An 11752-nucleotide genomic window follows, 5' to 3' on the forward strand; every position below is an offset into this window, starting at 1 on the left:
CCGTTTCGTCAAATAGTCATTGTGAGGGTTAAACTAATAACACATGTAAACCTCTAGTTCAGGTCTGGCAAATAGGCAGTTCTTGGAATATGTTAGCTACTATTATTTTTATTATTATGGTTGTTTCTTAAAATTTTAGATTGTGAGAACAGGGAAAACTAATTGGCCTGCTTCACTGCTTGATATGAGGAGTTGCAAACGGATTTCAATAGCGTCCCTGATTGCCTTCAAGGGCTAGAAATATTACTCAAATATTTCTCTCTGTATGGTAAAGTAAATCATCTACCTAGGTAGTAGTGATGGCTATTAGCTGATTAGTTTTCTCCAAAGATGTTGATCTTACAGTAAACTATAAATACTGGGTGGTAGTTGATATTTATTTATATATTTATTTACAGAAAAAAAATTTATTTATTGGGTTTTATCTTAAAACATCTTATTAAACTTATTGTCATCCAAAATAGAATAACAATGCTTACAACATAAATCACAAACAGATGGCTAAAATGTGAACTGTGACTTCTGTCCTTTAGGATAAACTGTACAGCGGTGTTCTCCTCCCACCTAAACTAGCTTATGGGTTTCTGGCAATTCATTCTGATAGTACATTATCCTAGGAACCTGTATTTCCAGGATTTTCACGGTGTTTGTTGTAATGTTCACCTTCTTCATCTTTTCAGGAGGAGATGCCCTCTCCTTTTTCTCTGTGGGATGTTTTCTGGTTGAGAATTGGAATTTTCAGCATTACTATGCTTCTCTGTGTTCCCTGGCCTGGCAGCTTCACTGCTGGGCCCTGCGCCTGGCTGGGCTGTCTCTTCTCCAGGCTGTCTAAGTGCCACCTTTCTTCCTTCAGCTAGTTTGCTATTTACATGAGCAGCCGAGGAGGAAGTTTTGGAGTTCTTATTTCCACAAGAGCTTCATGAAGAATACATTTTACACAAGGAGATTTATAACTTTCATATTGAAGTCACCAAGGCTTTTAAGATATGGGTGATTCTTTTTAAATAGTTGCGCTGGGACTCATTCCGATGCTGAAATCTTTCTTGCCAGTTAACAGACCCAGCGAAATTCCTAGTTTTATCTTCTGCACCACCCCCCCCAAATTCTAACATAATTTTATAAGCCAGTAGGAATCTTCTAATTGTTTCTTTTGATTGTTTGAATTCCTCAATTTCATCTGTAGTTAGTTCTTTAGCATAAAAGTTCAAGCCTTGTTCCCTCTGGGGGAAAAGCCATTGAATGTAAGTGTGGTTGTGCTCCAGTTTTTCATAATCCTCTCTCCACTTATTTAGAACTTATTCGATATAAACACCATCTGCCTTAAATGGAATTTTATTCTTATAAGAGTGAGGATTACTCAAGTCATTTTGCTATCGGATATCTTTGAAGTTTGGGTATGGTGTGGGTATTTGCACAAATCCCTCACAGCTTAAAAACATCTGTGGTTTAGCAGTTGCTTCAGTGGAATCAGCACCCTGCTCAGTGCACACTGCCTCTGCGTCCTCGTCCTGGGGCCTCAGCTGCTCTGGTTCCTGTCCTCATCTGCTGGGTGGACTTGCGGTTCTCCAAGGTGGTGGGCTGTGGACGCTACCCTGCTGAGCACGCTTCCCAATGAAGAGGCTGGGGCAGGCACGTGGCCCCAGCATGGCCTTGGCAAGGGCACTGGGCACCCAGGGCCAGTCTGCCTCAGAGCGGCGAGTAGCAGACAGGCACACTCTGCTATTTATTTTTTGAAATGAAACTGTTATTAGGATTTCAATGGATCAGTTTGAAGTCCTGTGTGTTCATGTGACTATATAAATGGAATTACAAAAGTGAATTTCAGCAGAAAAGTTTTGGAGACAGCCATCATGTGTCTTTTCCCTTTAAGGGTTATCTTCTTATGGTTTTATTTCTTAGGAGTCTTTTTAGCACTTCTGTGACAACCCTTCCCCCAAGCAAATCAGGGAGTATCAAAGAACAGTGGGGGCTGTTAAAAATGGTATTCTGGAACATCATTCTGATTTCCCTTAGGGAACCATTTTGACATTTTATCAGACTGTGTCTAGTAGTCTATGGAGCTTTTACTTATATTTAAGGCTTAAAATCCATAAAAATCAATTGTATTTTTTGTTGTATTTGCATTTATATAGATCCTTTAATATATTTTATATTATAGTTCTTTTACAGACCAATGAATTATATAGTTTTATGGCAAGGACTAAAGCTAGCAAAATTGAGAGGTATTATTTACAGAAGTCCCCCTTTTACACATTTCTGCACATAAGAAGGAATGTTTCAGATTATATAAAAGTGTGAATGGAGGGGAATTAACACCTATCAGTTATTGCCTTTTAATATCAATAGTGATCAGTAAAACATTCTAAGTAATGGATATTAAGGGGTTTTTATCAGCCCAGGCAACCAACTACCTCATCTGAAGTATCATCACATAAGTGCCCCCTTACATAGTATGAGGATGGACTTTTGGCCAGGACTTATTTATAGAGGTGGAAAACATTTATTCATAACTTGGACTTGGACTCTTGGCTATAGCAGGTATGCTTGAAAGCTGTGTATCATTAAAAAGGATTATAGCAATCATTAACATAAATTATAGAATCCTGTCTCAACTTCAGGCCTATTTTCACAGCAGACAAGTGGGAAGATTTACCATATATTTTAAAGAATACTCAGATTGTGGAATGAGCAAGTGAGAAATCTAATGGATTGGGGGGAACAAAAAAAAAGACAATTTATAGAAAATGTAATTTATTACATAAATTAGGAGTTTTACTATTTTCTAAATTAAATTTCATCTCAATGTTCAGCTTTTAAAAAAATATTACATGCTTACAATACTAATATATCAATGTACAGTGGGGCCTTGACTTACGAGTGTCCCGACTAACGAGTTTTTCGAGATACGAGCCGTCTCTCGGCTGATTTTTTGCTTTGAGTTGTGAGCTAAAATTCGGGTTACGAGCCAGCTTCAGATACCCCACCGCTAGTTGGTGCAGCGAACGTCGCAGTGAACGCCACAACATCAGGCCAGCATCACGTGTCTCACTCGTTCACTTTTTGATTTGACATACGAGTAATTTGAGTTATGAGCTCGGTCACAGAACGAATTAAACTCATAAGTCAAGGCCCCACTATATCACCTAGATGGAGCCCTTCTGCTCTACACAGTGGGGGTTCTCCTCTGCTTTGAAAAAAGATGTTTAACCTTCTTTCATATAACTTACATTCAATAAAAATATGCTTTAAAAACTACAAATTTTAAGTGATACTGTATTTTAAACAGTAGAGGATCTTTGGGGTACATACAAAGTAAAAACATACTGGTTCATGTGTCTATATTAACCCTTTACAAAAAAAATCAGAAAACCCTAGAGTTGAATGAGCTCTTTATACAACACTTACTATGAAATTAAGAATCTGAAGGTGAAAAGGTTCTTGCTATAGATTATGTCCCCCTAAAATTCATTTGTTGAATCCTAATTCCCAGTGTGCTAGAATTTGGAGGTGGGGCCTTTGGTTGGTGATTAATTTCTCAGGGCAGAACCTTCACTAGTAGGATCAGTGCCCTTATAAAAGGGACCTGTAAACCAGGAAACTGGTGCCAGATTTCAAATCTGCCATCTCCTTGATCTTGGACTTCCATTTAGTTATGTCCATGGTTTTCATATCTAGCTCATCATTAGAATCCATCTGAGGAGCTTTACAAAATAGATTCCTGGTCCCAAACCAGACCTAATGAATCTAATTTTCCAGGAGCAGTGAGGTGGAGGAAATTTTTTCCAGCACTTCTAGGGGATTCTATGACAAGTCAGGTTTGAGAATCATGGATTTGGACCAAAGCCAACCACATTTGGTGGAGTTTTATCTCATGGTATCTCATGCACTGGGGGGTGGGGGATGGGGCCTTAGCCCAGTTAGCACCCTCTCACAGTCGGGGAGCCCTCGGGGGATGTCCTACCAATGGCATCAGTCGGATATCCTTAGTGCTGCCACGAAGGCGGGAGAGGCTCCTGCAACCACCACTGCGCTCGCTAGCAGTGAGCACACTGACCACCAGGGGGCAGCTCCTGCACTGAGCGTCTGCCACCTAGTGGTCAGGGTACCTCATAGCGACCGGTCATTCCGCTATTCCGTTGATTTGCATATTAGCCTTTTATTATATAGGACTAGAGGCCCGGTGCACAAAAATTTGTGCACTGGGGGGGGGGGCCCCCAGCCCGGCCTGTGCCCTCTCGCAGTCTGGGACCCCTTGGGAGATAACGACCTGCTGGCTTAGGCCTGTTTCCGGGTGGCAGAGGGCAGGCTCAATCCCTAGGTGCAGCCCCTGGTCAGGCTCAGAGCAGGGCCGATTGGGGAGTTGGGGCGCCGGCCCGTCATGCACAGAGCAGGGCGGATTGGGAGTTTGCGATGCCACCCTCAGTCACGCTCAGGATAGGGCCGATTGGGGGGTTGGGGCACCGCCCCCTGTCACACTCAAGGCAGGGTCGATGGGGAGGTTGCGGCGCCACCCCCGATCATGCACAGAGCAGGGCCCATCAGGGGTGTTGGGGCTCCGTACCCTGTCACGCACAGAGCAGGGCCGATCAGGGGGTTGAGGAGCTCCCCGCTGTCACTCACAGAGTAGGGCCGATAGGGGAGTTGGAGCACTGCCCCCTGTCACACACAGAGCAGGGCGGATAAGGGGGTTGGGGCGCTACACCAGGTCACACTCAGGGCAGGGCCAATGGAGAGGTTATGGCTCTACCCTGTCACACACAGAGCAAGGCCCGTGGAGGGGGTTTGGGGCGCCACCCTCTATCACCCACAGAGCAGGGCCGATCAGGGGGTTGGGGCGCGGCCACTGTCACACTCGGGAGGGGCCGATGGAGAGGTTATGCCTCTCCCCTTACACACCCAGAGCAGGGCCCGGGGGGGGGGGGGGGTGGGGCGCCGCACCCTGTCACACACAGAGCAGGGCTGATCAGGGGGTTGGTGCGCTGCACCCTGTCAAACACAGAGCTGCAGGGCAATCAGGGGATTGGGGAGCTCCCGCCTATCAGGCACAGAGCAGGGCTGATCAGTGGGTTGGGGCGCCTTCCCCTGTCATGAACAGAACAGGGCAGATAGGGAGGTTGTGGCCCCGCCCCCTATCACACACAGAGCTGCAGGGCGATCAGGGGGTTTGGGCGCTGCCCCCTGTCACGCTGATCCTGGTGCCGGGAGGCATATTACCCTTTTACTATATAGGATAGAGGCCTGGTGCATGAGTGGGGGCTGGCTGGTTTGCCCTGAAGAGTGTCCTAGATCAGGGTGGGGGTCCCAGTGGGGTGCCTGGCCAGTCTGGGTGAGGGGCTGAGGGCTGTTTTCCGGAAGCGAGTGCCTGAAGCTTCCAACCGCTCGTTGTTTTCTTTTTTTTTTTTATTCTGGGCCAGCTTTAGCTCTGAGGCCTCGCTGCTGAAAACATTGATACAATGTTGCTAAAGCCCGGCTGAATGAAAGCTGGTTTCTGGGGTTTTGTTTATCTTCTTATTTGCAACATAGTACATAGTTGCTTAGAGTTGCAACTCAGAGGCCAGGAAGTGAGGCGGGGAACTTTGGAGTCCTCCTTCACTGCAGCAAGCAAGCCTCATGTTCGCTTCCAGCTGCCTGGCTGACAGTTAATTTGCATATACTCACTGATTAGCCAATGAAAAGGGTAGCGGTCGTACGCTAATTACCATGTTTCTCTTTTATTAGTGTAGATGTTCAGAAATGGGGATTCCACTAGGTTCACAGATAATGTGTATTTTGAATTAATTATGCTGTCATGATATAACTTTAAATGCCGTTTTCTTGCAAAACAAAAATATAGGCTGTAGTTTGACTCATTTTAGAAACTGCCATCTAGCCTTGCTCTCCTTTTTAAAATATGCTATTCAAAATGTTAATGGGTTATATTTAATTATCCCCTAGGCACTTTACTGTGTAATAACCAACCCCTTAAAATCTTTTCTTATAAGCTTTATTTCCTAACTCTTTAATGGCTTTTGCTCTTCTCAAGAATCTAGTTTCTCCAAAATATGGAGATATAGATACCAATAGCATGCAAACTCTGAGAAATATAAAGTTGACTAATAACTAATCTTGCTAGAATATCCATTTCTAATGTCAGGAAATTAGACTTAGCTGTTTCAATTTTGGTTGACCATTAGTGCAGATAATTATTACTATACTAGAGACCCGGTGCATGAAATTCATGCATGGCAGTTGGGGGGGTCATCCCTCAGCCCGGCCTGCACCCTCTCCAATCCGGGACCCCTTGGGGAATGTCCAACTGCCTCTTGTAATCCAGGACTGCTAGCTCCTAACCGCTCACCTGCCTTCCTGCCTGATCACCCCTAACCCCTCTGCCTGCCTGATTGCTCCTAACCACCTCTCCCTGCCTGCCTAGTCACTCCTAACTGCTCTACTACTGGCCTGATTGCCCCTAACTGCCTCTGCCTTGCCCCACACCTGGGACCCAGGATTCCCTCCTCCGGCCAGTTGCAGGCACCTGGAACCCAGCTTCCCTCCCTCTGGCCAGCACAGTCACCCAGGACCTGGGCCGGCGTTGCCCAGGCCAGCTTCAGCCACAGGGGACAGTGGGTGGATGGCTTCACCCAGGCCACAGCTGCAGGCACTGGCAGGGTGGGTGGCTTGTACCTCTCCCAGGCTAGAGGCACAGGTGCAGCCACTAGCTCCTGTGACTGCAGGGTGGGCGGTTTGTCCCTCTCTCGGGCCACAGGCCCTGCCGCTGGTGCCTGGGACCTCGGGGACCATGGGGCAGGTGGCTTGTCCATCCCCCAGGCCACAGGCGCAGGTGCAGCCACTGGAACCTGGGACCACAAGGCAGGTGGCTTGTCCCTCTCCTGGGCCGAAGCCCCAGCTGCTGGCGCCCGGGACCACGGGGCAGGTGGCTTGGCCCTCTCCCAGGCCACAGCCTGGCTAGTCCCCATTCCTCTCATTTGTGTCTGGATGGTCCCCATTCTTCTCTCTCAAGCTCATTTGTGCCTGGCTGGTCCCTAATCCTCTCTCCCCAGTGTTGAGTGTCTGAGCCATTATGGCATGATGGCATGAGGGCGTGAGGACCATTTGCATATTACCTCTTTATTATATAGAACTAGAGGCCCAGTGCACAAAAATTTGTGTACTCGGGGGGGGGGTGGGGAAGGGGGTCCCCCAGCCCGGCCTGTGCCCTCTCGCAGTCTGGGACCCCTTCGGGAGATAATGACCTGCTGGCTTAGGCCTGCTCCCGGGTGGCAGAGGGCAGGCCCAATTCCTAAGTGCAGCCCCTGGTCAGGCTCAGAGCAGGGCCGATTGGGGAGTTGGGGCACTACCCTGTCACACACAGAGCAAGGCCGTGGAGGAGAGTTGGGGCACCACCCTCTATCACCCACAGAGCAGGGCGATCAGGGGGTTGGGGCGCCACCCCCTGTCACACTCAAGGCAGGGCGGATGGAGAGGTTATGGCTCTACCCTGTCACACACAGAGCAGGGCCCGTGGGGGGGGGGCGGGGGTTTGTGCGCTGGCCCAGTCAAACACAGAGCCGCAGGGAATCAGGGGATTGGGGAGTTCCCCCCTATCAGGCACAGAGCAGGGCTGATCAGGGGGTTGGGGCGCCTTCCCCTGTCACGAACAGAGAAGGGCGGATAGGGAGGTTGTGGCCCCGCCCCCTGTCACACACAGAGCCACAGGGCGATCAGGGGTTTTGGGCGCTGCCCCCTGTCATGCTGATCCCGGTGCCGGGAGGCCTCACTGCTCCACTGATCCCGGTGCTGGGAGGCATATTACCCTTTTACTATATAGAATAGAGGCCTGGTGCATGGGTGGGGGCTGGCTTGTTTGCCCTGAAGGGTGTCCTGGATCAGGGTGGGGGTCCCCACTGGGGTGCCTGGCCAGTCTGGGTGAGGGGCTGAGGCCTCTTTTCCAGGTGGCAAGTGACTGAAGCTCCCAACCACTCCTTGTTTTCTTTTTTTTATTCTGGGACAGCTTTAGCTCTGAGGCCTTGCTGCTGAAAACATCGATACAATGTTGCAGTCTGGCTGGCTTTCAGTCCGGCTGGTTTCTGGGGTTTTGTTTAGCTTCCTATCTGCAACATAGTACATAGTTGCTTAGAGTTGCAGCTGAGAGGCCGGCAAGTTAGGCGGGGAACGTTGGAGTCCGCAGTCACTGAAGCAAGCAAGCCTCCCTGCTCGCTTCAGTGCATGGCTGCTGGCCGCCATCTTGGCTGACAGTTAATTTGCATAAGGATATGCTGATTAGCCAATGGGAAGGGTAGCGGTCGTACGCTAATTACCATGTTTCTCTTTTATTAGTGTTGATAAGCATTTCTATAGTCACTCCAGACTTTAGGGAAATATAAATGAAAATATGACCTGCCATTATCTTTGAATTCAGACATTCACATCTTTTTTGGTTTAGTTTTTAAGCTAGCATGTAAGCACAAACATATACATAAACACATACATAGCTGTCTGAGTGGTAATTGGACCACTCTGATGAGAAAGTTTACCTGACACAACACCTCCAATATTGCATAACCTAACTTCTAACAACTAAAATAAGAGCAAAATAAGATCCTTGAACTAATCATGAATCCCCCTCCCCCAAAGAAAAATAATGAATTTAAGCTGATTTGCTGGATTTATCTAATAGGCTCAAATCTGAACCAAACTGTCCTTTCTTTCCACTGATTTTTAAAATCTAAATCAACAAATGAACCAGCTGGAACTGGAAAAAATAAACTTACACCATTTCTAAAACTGAAATATCAATATAGAGCAAAACTGAAATATCAAAACATCTGCCACACTGATTCTGAATTGGCTGAAATTTCACTTTAATTCCTTAGTTCAAACAGCCAAATGTGGATATTGCTATATTTTGTCCAGTTTAGTGGACAAGTTGATTCTCAGGGGGAGCAGGAACAGAAGCTCTTAATCAAAACCACCTCGATTCATCTAGTTAACTCTGGTAAATGAAAGTTGATTAACTCTGGTAAATGAAAGCCAATTCCTCCTAAATACTTTCTGTTGGATTAATCTGTATGTTCATCATTTGTTCTGAATACCTATATACAGACAGACATACACATTATTTTAACTGTATTGACTATTGTGTAATACCATTTAATTTATGAATTTTTGTGTTCATTTACCTGGGGATTCTCCTTTACTTTGTGGCAACACCGCATATCTATTTTGTAGTTTTTGAATAAGAAAACATTATGTGGAACAAAAGTTAAATTAGCTCAGTTGATTGATCCCATTATTTTTTTAAATATATTTTTTATTGATTTCAGAGAGGAAGGGAGATGGGGGGAGAGAGGTAGAAACATCAATGATGAGAGAAAATCATTGGTTGGCTGCCTCCTGCACGCCCCACACTGGGGATTGAGCCCACAACCCAGGCATGTGCCCTTGACAGGAATCGAATGCGGGACCCTTCAGTCCACAGGCTGACACACTGTCCATTGAGCCAAACCAGCTAGGGCAATCCCTTGATATTTTTAAACTGAGGTTCGATATACACTTAATATACTTTCAGTCTCAAAGGGCATCAAAATATCCATTGCAAGACTCTTCTGGTGTGTGTGTGTACATGTGTGTGTTTAACCCCTGATTTCTGTACAGTCATTTAAACTTTTCAGTGCAGTTTAACATCTAGTATTCCATCTAATCTCAATATTTTAATGAAGTATATTTACATATTATATATTGAAAATTCCCCCACCATCAAAGCAATACAACTTACTCATCTAATCTAATAAAGAGGGAATATGCAAAATGACCATCACACCGTAAAGGTCAAGATGGCTGCGCCCACAGTGGAGGCAGGGATTCCATAACACAAGATGGCTTCACCCACAGTGGAGGCTGAGTTCCCGTAACGAGCCTTAACGAACAATCAGCAGGGACCTGAGGCTGTGTGGTGCTGGGCCAGGCAGTGGACCTGAGGCTCCGCTCCCCCCTGCCTGGCAGGGCTTGACGGGAGACCTCAGGGTGCACCCCCTCCCCCATCCACCGAGGCTTCACTGGGGACCTCAGGCTGTGCCCCCCACCCTGGTGCCGGGCTGGGGGACCTCAGGCCATGCCTCCCACCCTGGTGCCAGGCCAGAGGACCTGAGGCCACTCCCCCTGCCATGCAGGGCTTGACAGGGGACCTCAGGCCATGCCCCCTACCCACAGGGCTTGATGGGGAACCTCAAGCTGCGCCTCCCACCCTTGCTCAGTCTTGGGGAACCTGAGGCCGCACCCTCCACCCTGGTGCCAAGCCAGGGAACCTGAGGCCGCGCCTCCTGCCCAGCAGAGCTTGACAGGGACCTCAAAGGTGTGCTCCTGCCCTGGCCTGGGCTGGGGGACCTCAGGCCATGCCCCCAACCCCTGGGGCTTGACAGGGGACCTCAGGCCATGCCCCCCACCCACAGGGCTTGATGGGGAACCTCAAGGCGTGCCCCTGCCCTGGCCTGGGCTGGGGGACCTCAGGCCATGCACCCTGCCCTGGGCTAGGGGACCTCAAGGTGCACCCCATGTCCCGGGCCGGGGGACCTCAGGCCGTGCCCCCTGCCCTGGCGCCGGGCCAGGCAACCTGAGGCTGCAACCCCCACCCAGCGGGACTTGACGGGTGGGGCCGGCTGGATCTGGATCTAGCCCAATGGGGGTGGGGCCAGCTGGGTCTGGGTCTTGCATGATTTCGAGGTGCATGTGGGTGGGCAGGGACTTGACTCTGGTTCTCATGGGACACCCCAGACTCTGACAGGAGGAAGATTTTCATATACACTTTACTAATTTTCTTTCATCTCTGACACTTCTATTATAGAGAAAGGGCAAATAGCAATATTAAAATATTTCCTCTAATTAATTCCCTTGTAATGTGCATGAATTTCATGCACTGGGTCAATTAGTATTTAAATAACAATCATTTGCTATTAAAGCTGAAAAGAATTACCTCATGCTTTATGTTGCCGCCTTCTTTTTCTCTTGTTTGTAATGGTAATATTCTTGTCAGTTTTGTTCCTGTGTCATCATTTAATATATTTTTATAGTTCCTATTATGTGCAAGAGTCCTTGTTAGATGTTAGGGAAAATACAAAAAGGAGTGAAATATTTTTTGACCTGAAGATATCTGTATTCTAATAAGGAAATAAGTACATACTATTCTAAGTAAAATTGACTTTCCTCACATTTTAAATTTAGTCCCACCAGGATCGTGGTTTCATGTCTGTCTTTCCTACTTGCCAGTAAATTGCCTGAAGTCAGAGATTGAGTCTCATTGATTTTCCAATCCAAGCATTGAGATCAGTGTCAGGCATGTGGTAGATGTTTGCTGTTTCATGTCACTCCCTGTTTTAAATCCTTTAATTTCTCCTTATTGCCTTAAAGATAGAATTCAACCCCTCAGCATGTTAGGTAAGCCCTTTGTGATTTAAGTCTGCACTGTCCTGTGTAATAGCTACTGCTACGTATTTTGAGCACTTGAAATGTAACTAGTCTGGACTGAGATGTGCTTAAAAGTAAAATACACATTAGATTTTGGTGACTAGTATGAAAGCAATGATGTAAAAAGGACCCATTAATAATTATTATCTTGATGACATGTTGAAATGACATTTTGGTTAAATACATCTTATTAAAATAATTTTCATCTTATTTTTGCTTTTTAAAAATATGGCTACTAGAAAAATTTAAATTACATATATGGCTTGCATATATGACTCATATTTTTGTTGACAGATGCTCAAGCCCCCTGTCT

At 46.8% G+C, this 11752-nt stretch overlaps 1 pseudogene; it reads right to left on the reverse strand.

Moving 5' to 3' along the window:
* Window positions 1–865: 865 nt before the first annotated feature.
* Window positions 866–9194, reverse strand: LOC102422838 (annotated as a pseudogene).
* Window positions 9195–11752: the final 2558 nt, after the last annotated feature.

This window comes from Myotis lucifugus, unplaced genomic scaffold (genome assembly GCF_000147115.1).
Source record: "Myotis lucifugus unplaced genomic scaffold, Myoluc2.0 scaffold_13, whole genome shotgun sequence".
Classification (NCBI taxonomy): Eukaryota; Metazoa; Chordata; class Mammalia; order Chiroptera; family Vespertilionidae; genus Myotis; species Myotis lucifugus.